Source organism: Juglans regia, chromosome 8, assembly GCF_001411555.2.
Source record: "Juglans regia cultivar Chandler chromosome 8, Walnut 2.0, whole genome shotgun sequence".
Lineage (NCBI taxonomy): Eukaryota > Viridiplantae > Streptophyta > Magnoliopsida > Fagales > Juglandaceae > Juglans > Juglans regia.
In genome coordinates this window covers 1,816,533-1,826,303 of record NC_049908.1, presented here as the reverse complement: position 1 = coordinate 1,826,303, position 9,771 = coordinate 1,816,533, and positions in this window count along the sequence as shown.

Below are 9,771 nucleotides of genomic sequence, written 5' to 3'. Positions count from 1 at the left end.
CTCTATTCTTTTCTCCCACTCTAAATAAACTTCAGGGTCAGTTCTACCTTGGAATGATGGTATTTTCATTTTGATGCTTCCAAGGTTCTCATCTACTCTATCTCGACCCCCTGAGTTTGCCCTAAGGCCTCTTCCATGCCTCACTCTTCTATGTCTACCGAATCCAACTTCAGATGTTAGCACTTTCTCATTCTCACCATACTCTCCATTCTCATACCCATTCTTAATATTAGGCTCACGTCGCCTCCTATCTTTCTCTCCTTGCAGATTTCTAACCATTACTTCTTGATTATCCATACTATTCCTCACTTCACCTAACACCAAGTTCAACCGCTCAAACTCTTGTTGCATGGCATGCAACACAAAGGTTGAGTTATCTGCTCGCCCCCTTGGAGATGAGCTACTCCGATGAGACATTACAAGGTGCTGCACAGAAGAATGTTAGTGGTAAAAAAGAAAACCTCACACACTCCCTTACGTGTTTCAACTCGAATAATGGCACTCTACTCGTGTTTCACTCTTAATGGCTTTTTCTCGATAATAGTCTCACACTCTCTTGCCTTTTACCTCAATAGTTTTTTCACTCAAATTCTTTCAGAACTAAATGAACTCAATCAAGACAAGGCAACCTCGTTTTATCCCAACTAGTAATTAGATTCAGGAAACAAGAACAAGAGAAACATGAAGGAATAAAAATGACACGAGAATCAATGAAGTTATACGAATGAAAGAGTAACAATAAGACAAGATACCAACTGATTATGCTATTATTTGGTGGGATCAATTAGTGACCAATAGGAGGAGGAATTATGAGAGGCCTATAGAGACATGGGGAGAGTTGAAAGCTCTCATGAGGCGGAGATTTGTTCCTAGCCATTACTATAGAGACCTTTACCAGAAATTACAAAATCTTACACAGGGATCTAGGAGTGTAGAGGATTACCATAAGGAGATGGAGGTGGCGATGATTCGGGCTAATGTAGAGTGGGACAGAAAGGCCACCATGGCTAGATTTTTGAGTGGTTTGAATAGGTGATGGGAACCATGATGGGCCTAGTCTTAAAGATCACGAAGACAATGCAAGGATTGATGCAATCCACTTGGGACGAGTTTAGCAAGAGCCCAACATTCAAGATGGGGCTTGAAGGATGAAGATCCAATTTTGATTCATTTGATCAGTTATGGAAGATGGCAACAACAAGACTTAAAGGCTTTGGGCTCTTGAAGGGTTACAACTTATTTAATTCATTTAAAGAACTTATTTTATTAGTTTAGAATAATTGAGTTTATTATGGGAAGCACTTAAGGGGGCCTATGCAAGGGCACGTTGGGAAAGTTATTATTTTATTGAACTAGGGTTAGGGTTACTGTAGCCGAGTTACTGTAGCGCAGCACTGTAGCCGAGGCACTGTTCATCCAGGGGCACTTTTGGAAGATGGGGGTTTATTTTGGCTAGGGTTTCATTAGGTTTTGCTTTAAATACTATATGTAGCCTCATTTTAATCAGTTTATGAAATTTATGAAATTTGATGAATTTATTCATTGTGAGTTGAGTTTTACTCCTCTTGTTCTTAATTGAACTTTTGAACTTATCAAAGGTAAATCACAACCTTTGTGGCGTTCCTCCTTTGTAATCTGGGTTCTTGAGACGGGTTCTTCAATGGGTCTAGATTTTAATATAATCTAGGTTCTTGAAACGAGTTCTCATCGGGTCTAGGTTCTCCATCCGTTGACTTGATTTTGGCTTTCTTGGGAAGTTTTCAAATTGACTGTGGGTTCAAGGGATTCCTTTCCCGCGGGTTCATATCATTTGTATCAATTGGGACATAGCCAATGTAATTGAATTGCAGCATTATGTGGAGATAGAGGACATGGTGCACATGGCTATGAAGGTGGAGAGGCAATTAAAGAGAAAAGAGACAGCAGGGTACACTTCGGTTTCTAGCACTACTTGGAAATCAAAATGGGATAGGAATGATCCAGCTAAAGCAAAGAGAAAGACCGAACCAATTAAGGGAAAAGATTGGGGAACTAGCAACAAACCCAAGGTAGAATCCCAATCTTCACGGAATAGAGATATCAAATGTTTTAAGTGTTTGGGTTCAGGGCACATTGCTTCTCAATGTCCAAATAGGAGGGTGATGATTATGCGTGACAATGGGGGGTGATGACTGAGAGTGAGGATGATAGTGATGAGGTGCCCGAGTTGGATGATGCTAGTGATGATGATGGAGTGGTATACCCTGTGACAGGTGAGTCTCTTGTTGCCAGGCATGCTCTTAATGCACACATTAAAGTGGATGATACAGAGCAACATAGAGAGAACATTTTCCATACTAGATGCCATGTCAACAATAAGGTATGTAGTATGATCATTGATGGAGGGAGTTGTACTAATGTGGCTAGCACTACTTTGGTTGAGAAATTGAATTTACCAACCTTAAAACACTCTAGACCATACAAATTGCAGTGGTTGAATAATTGTGGAGAGGTTAGGATGGATAAACAAGTGTTAGTTACTTTTTCTATTGGGAAGTATCAGGATGAGGTGCTTTGTGATGTTGTGCCTATGCATGCGGGCCATCTTTTGTTGGGGAGGCCGTGGCAGTATGATAGGAGAGTGACACATGATGGGTTCAGGAGCATGTACAGCTTTGAAAAGGAGGGCAAAACAATTAAGCTTGCTCCTTTAACTCTAAGCCAGGTCTATGAGGACCAATTGAAATTGAAAAGTGAGGTTGCTCAAAAAAGAAAGAGTGAAATTGAGAGTGATCAAAAGAGAAAGAGTGAAACTGAGAGTGATCAAAAAATAAAGAGTGAAAAAGAGATTGAGCAAAAAGGAAAGAGTGAGAGTGAAAATGAGCATAAAAGAAAGAGTGAAAAAGAAAGTAGGGAGGTGGCTGAGAGTAAAGAAAAAAGAGTGGAGCCACGAGAGAAAAAATAAAGAGAGTCTTCTGAGAGAAAAGGAAAGGCAAAAGTGAGTTTCTATGCAAGAGAGAGTGAGGTTAAGAGGGCTTTCTTCGCAGATCGCCCTATGATTTTTCTTGTTTATAAAGAGTCTTATCTTACTCTTGATGACACTAACCAGTCTCTTCCTAGTTTGGCTGTTTCTTTGTTGCAGGAGTTTGATGATGTATTCCTGAAGGAGATGCCAAATGAGTTGCCACCCACTAGAGGCATTGAGCACCAGATTGATTTTGTGCCCGGGGCTGCTATTCCAAACCGACCAGCCTATAGGAGTAATCCAGAGGAGACAAAGGAGCTTCAGAGGCAAGTTGAGGATTTGATGAGCAAGGGGTACGTGAGGGAGAGCATGAGCCCTTGTGCAGTACTAGTGCTACTAGTGCTAAAAAAGGATGGGACGTGGAGGATGTGCATTGATTGCAGGGCGGTCAACAATATTACGGTAAAGTATCGCCATCTCATTCCTAGATTGGATAATATGCTTGATGAATTGTATGGTTCATGTATTTTCAGTAAAATTGATCTTAAAAATGGGTACCATCAAATTAAAATCAAAGAGGGTGATGAATGGAAAACTGCTTTTAAGACTAAGTATGGGCTTTATGAATGGTTGGTTATGCCATTTGGACTTACAAATGCGCCCAGTACTTCCATGTGATAGGAACCAAGGTGTGCCTACTCTTAAAGATCCTTTGCAAGTTCCAGATGGGCCAATTACAAGATCAAGGGCCAAGAAGATCAAGGAAGCAATGCAAGGATTGGTGCAATCCACCTGGGATGAAGCCAGCAAGAGCCCAACACTGAAGATGGGTCTGAAAGAAGAAGAACCAGTTTTGATCCACTTTATTCAAGCTGTGGAAGACATCACTTAAAGATACGGCCTATTGTTATTGGAGGCTTCCAATTTGGTTAAATGATTTATTTTATTAGTTTAGAATAAGTGGGCTTGAAGATGCTTGGCTCACATGTCTTATTTCTTTTGAACTATGTTTTTGGGAAGGCCTTGTATTTTGGCCAAGGGCTTATTTGGAAAATTACATTTTAGGAACTAGGGTTTCATCAATTTACTGTTGGGGTTACTGTAGCCGCGCGTACTGTAGCCGGTACTGTTCATCAAGGGTAATTTTGGGTAAAAGGGGCATTATTTTGGCTAGGGTTTTGATTAGGTTTGGCTTTAAAAACTCTTTGTAGCCTCATTTGAGAGTTAGACAATATTGAATTTTATTTGTGAGTTGAGTTTTCTCCTCTTGTTCTTGATTGAACTCTTGAACTTATCAAAGGTAAATCACAACCTTTGTGGCGTTCCTCCTTTGTAATCTGGGTTCTTGAGACGGGTTCTTCAACGGGTCTAGATTTTAATATAATCTAGGTTCTTGAAACGGTTCTCATCGGGTCTAGATTCTCCATCCTTGACTTGATTTTTGGCTTTCTTGGGGAGTTTTCAAATTGATTGTGGGTTCAAGGGAATTCATTCCCACGGGTTCATATCATTTGGTATTCAGAGCAAGGTTTCCAATCAGGTCTTATTCTATCTTTTATTTCTTGCATATTTAATTCTAGGGCGTCATTCTTCTAGGATTGATTACAAAAAAAAAATAGTGGTGGTTAGCAGATTTCTTCACTATTGTTAGGGTTGCTGAAATTCATTGTTCTAGGGTTTGTGTTGGCTGAAATCTCTTGTTCTAGGGGCTGCCATATATCACTTGCCCAAGGGTTTTTGAGTTATTGTTAGGGTTTTTCTCAACTGCTTATTCTTGATTGTGATCAAATTGTGATCAAATCAGTTGGTGAAAGGAAAAGAAAAGAAAAGAAAAGAAAGGAAAAGAAAAGAAAAAAGAAAACGTGAAAAAAAAAAAAAAATCGTGAAAAAAAAAAATTCGAGATTTTTTTTCATGCGCCTTATCATCAAAGGGGGTGATTCTAGTTGGTATCTTGTCTTATTGTTACTGTTTCATTCGTATAATTTCCTTGATTCACGTGCCATTTTTTTTTTCTCCATTCCTTTCGTGTTTCTCTTGTTCTTGTTTCTTGGATCTAATTACTAGTTGGGATAAAACAAGGTTGCTTTGTCTTGATTGAGTCAATTAGTTCTTAAAGAACTTGAGTGGGAAAACTCTTGAGGTAAAAGGTAAAGAGAGTGTGAGACTATTATCGGAAAAAGCCAATTAGGAGTGAAACACGAGTGGAGTGTCGTTATTCGAGTGTAAACACGTGAGGGAGTGTGTGAGGTTTATTTTTTTTTTTGCCACTAACATTCTCTTGTGCAGCGCCTGGTAATGTCTCATCGGAGTAGCGCATCACCAAGGGGGAGAGCAGATAACTCATCCTTTGTGCTGCAAGCCATGCAACAACAGCTTGAGCGGTTGAACTTGGTGTTGGGTGAAGTGAGGGATAGGATGGATCATCAAGAAGCAGCAATTAGAAATCTACAAGGTAGGAGGGATAGGAGGCGACGTGAGCATAGAGTTGAAAATCAGTATGAGAATGAAGGAGATGGTGAGGAAGAGGAAGATTTAGCATCTGACGTTGGGTCGGGTATAAATAGAGGAGTTAGGCATGAAAGAGGACTTGAGGGGAATCTAAGGGGTCGGGATGGTGTAGATAGAGACCTTGGTAGCATCAAAATGAAAATACCATCTTTCCAAGGTAGAACTGACCCTGAGATTTATCTAGAGTGGGAGAAAAAAATAGAGTTGGTGTTTGATTGCCATAATTACTCTGAGGAGAAGAAAGTGAAGTTGGCGGTAATTGAGTTCATTGATTATGCTATTATTTGGTGGGATCAATTAGTGACCAATAGGAGAAGGAATTATGAGAGGCCTATAGAGACATGGGGAGAGTTGAAAGCTCTCATGAGGCGGAGATTTGTTCCTAGCCATTACTATAGAGACCTTTTCCAGAAATTACAAAATCTTACACAGGGGTCTAGGAGTGTGGAGGATTACCATAAGGAGATGGAGGTGGCGATGATTCGGGCTAATGTAGAGGAGGACCGAGAGGCCACCATGGCTAGATTTTTGAGTGGGTTGAATAGGGACATAGCCAATGTAATTGAATTGCAGCATTATGTGGAGATAGAGGACATGGTGCACATGGCTATGAAGGTGGAGAGGCAATTAAAGAGAAAAGGGACAGCAAGGTACACTACGGTTTCTAGCACTACTTGGAAATCAAAATGGGATAGGAATGATCCAGCTGAAGTAAAGAGAAAGACCGAACCACCTAAGGGAAAAGATGAGGGAACTAGCAACAAACCCAAGGTAGAATCCCAACCTTCACGGAATAGAGATATCAAATGTTTTAAGTGTTTGGGTTCAGGGCACATTGCTTCTCAATGTCCAAATAGGAGGGTGATGATTATGTGTGACAATGGGGAGGTGATGACTGAGAGTGAGGATGATAGTGATGAGGTGCCCGAGTTGGATGATGCTAGTGATGATGATGGAGTGGTATACCCTGTGACAGGTGAGTCTCTTGTTGCCAGGCGTGCTCTTAATGCACACATTAAGGTGGATGATGCAGAGCAACAGAGAGAGAACATTTTCCATACTAGATGCCATGTCAACAATAAGGTATGTAGTATGATCATTGATGGAGGGAGTTGTACTAATGTGGCTAGCACTACTTTGGTTGAGAAATTGAATTTACCAACCTTAAAACACTCTAGACCATACAAATTGCAGTGGTTGAATGATTGTGGAGAGGTTAGGGTGGATAAACAAGTGTTAGTTACTTTTTCTATTGGGAAGTATCAAGATGAGGTGCTTTGTGATGTTGTGCCTATGCATGCGGGCCATATTTTGTTGGGGAGGCCGTGGCAGTATGATAGGAGAGTGACACATGATGGGTTCAAGAACATGTACAGCTTTGAAAAGGAGGGCAAAACAATTAAACTTGCTCCTTTAACTCCAAGCCAGGTCTATGAAGACCAATTGAAATTGAAAAGTGAGGTTGCTCAAAAAAGAAAGAGTGAAAATGAGAGTGATCAGAAGAGAAAGAGTGAAAATGAGAGTGATCAAAAAAGGAAGAGTGAAAAAGAGATTGAGCAAAAAAGAAAGAGTAAGAGTGAATATGAGCATGAAAGAAAGAGTGAAAAAGAAAGTAGAGAGGTGGCTGAGAGTAAAGAAAAAAGAGTGGAGCCACGAGAGAAAAAAGAAAGAGAGTCTTCTGAGAGAAAAGGAAAGGCAAAAGTGAGTTTCTATGCAAGAGAGAGTGAGGTTAAGAGGGCTTTCTTCGCAGATCGCCCTATGATTTTTCTTGTCTATAAAGAGTCTTATCTTACTCTTGATGAAACTAACCAGTCTCTTCCTAGTTTGGCTATTTCTTTGTTGCAGGAGTTTGAGGATGTATTCCCGGAGGAGATGCCAAATGAGTTGCCACCCATTAGAGGCATTGAGCACCAGATTGATTTTGTGCCCGGGGCTGCTATTCCAAACCGACCAGCCTATAGGAGTAATCCAGAGGAGACAAAGGAGCTTCAGAGGCAAGTTGAGGATTTGATGAGCAAGGGGTACGTGAGGGAGAGCATGAGCCCTTGTGCAATACCAGTCCTACTAGTGCCAAAGAAGGATGGGACGTGGAGGATGTGCATTGATTGCAGGGCGGTCAACAATATCACGGTAAAGTATCGCCATCCCATTCCTAGATTGGATGATATGCTTGATGAATTGCATGGCTCATGTATTTTTAGTAAAATTGATCTTAAAAGTGGGTACCATCAAATTAGAATGAAAGAGGGTGATGAATGGAAAACTGCTTTTAAGACTAAGTATGGGCTTTATGAATGGTTGGTTATGCCATTTGGACTTACAAATGCGCCCAGTACTTTCATGAGATTAATGAACCATGTCCTACGTGCATTCATAGGCAAGTTTGTGGTTGTGTACTTTGATGATATCTTAGTGTACAGCAAGAACTTAAATGAACATATTGAGCATTTGAGATATGTGTTTGATGTGTTGAGATGTGAAAAGTTGTATGCTAATTTCAAGAAATGTGCCTTTTGCATGGAAAAAGTTGTTTTTCTTGGTTACGTTGTTAGTACAAAGGGTATTGAGGTGGATGAAGAGAAAGTCAAGGCCATCAAGGAGTGGCCAACGCCAAAAAGCATCACTGAGGTAAGAAGCTTTCATGGGTTAGCTAGCTTTTATCGGCGTTTTGTTAAAGACTTCAGCACCATTGCTGCACCACTCACTGAGGTAATTAAAAAGAATGTTGGGTTTCATTGGGGGCTAATCAAGAGAATGCTTTTGCCACTATTAAAGAAAGGTTGTGCTCTGCACCTGTGTTAGCATTACCTGATTTTAACAAAACTTTTGAGATTGAATGTGATGCCTCAGGAATAGGGATTGGAGCCGTTTTGATGCAGGATAGGCGGCCCATAGCCTTCTTCAGTGAAAAGTTAAGTGGGGCATCCCTGAAGTACCCTACTTATGATAAAGAGCTTTATGCTCTTGTTCGTGCATTAGAGACTTGGCAGCACTACCTATGGCCAAGAGAATTTGTGATCCATACCGATCACGAATCATTGAAGCATCTCAAGGGTCAAGGTAAGTTGAATAAAAGGCATGCTAGATGGATGGAATACATTGAGACCTTTCCCTATGTCATCCGTTACAAGCAAGGTAAGGAGAACATTGTTGCTGATGCTCTATCCCGGAGGTATGTACTTCTTACTTCTATGAGTGCCAAAATGCTTGGGTTTGAATACGTGAAAGACATGTATGCCGATGATGCTGATTTTTCAAATGTGTATGTGGCATGTGATAAGGCGGCATTTGGTAAGTTTTACAAGCATGATGGTTATTTGTTTAAAGAAAGCAAACTTTGTCTGCCAAATTGTTCTATGCGTGAGTTATTGGTGCGTGAGGCACATGGTGGGGGATTAATGGGACACTTTGGTGTCAAGAAAACTTTAGACATTTTGCATGAACATTTCTTTTGGCCTAAGATGAAGAGAGATGTTAACCGTATTTGTGGAAGGTGCATTACATGTAGAAAGGCCAAATCTAAGGTTTTGCCACATGGGTTGTATACACCCTTACCCGTTCCTAGTGAGCCATGGGTAGACATATCTATGGACTTTGTTTTGGGGCTGCCTAGGACCAAAAGGGGTAGAGATTCTATTTTTGTTGTTGTGGATAGATTCAGTAAGATGGCACATTTCATTCATGCCATAAAACAGATGATGCAACAAATATAGCTGACTTGTTTTTCAGGGAGATAGTGCGACTCCATGGTGTACCTAGGAGTATTGTTTCTGATAGGGATGTTAAATTCCTTAGCTACTTTTGGAAGGTGTTGTGGGGGAAATTGGGTACTAAGCTCTTATTTTCCACTACTTGTCATCCACAGACTGATGGTCAGACTGAAGTAGTTAATAGGACTTTAACTCAGCTTTTACGCACTGTTGTTCATAAGAATTTAAAAACTTGGGAGGATTGTTTGCCATTTATAGAGTTTGCATATAATAGGACGATGCATACTACTACTTCATACTCTCCTTTTGAAATTGTTTATGGATTTAATCCACTTACTCCTTTGGATTTGATGCCTTTACCTGTTGATGACAGGAGTAGTTTGGATGGACAAAAGAAGGCGGAGTTGGTGAAATCACTTCATGAGAGGGTACGGCTTCAAATTGCCCAAAAGAATGAAAGGGTTGCTTCCCAAGCCAATAAAGGACGAAGGCGTGTCATCTTTGAACCAGGAGATTGGGTTTGGGTTCACATGCGCAAAGAAAGATTCCCAGCCCATAGAAGGACTAAGTTGCATCCTCGAGGAGATGGACCTTTCCAAATTCTTGAG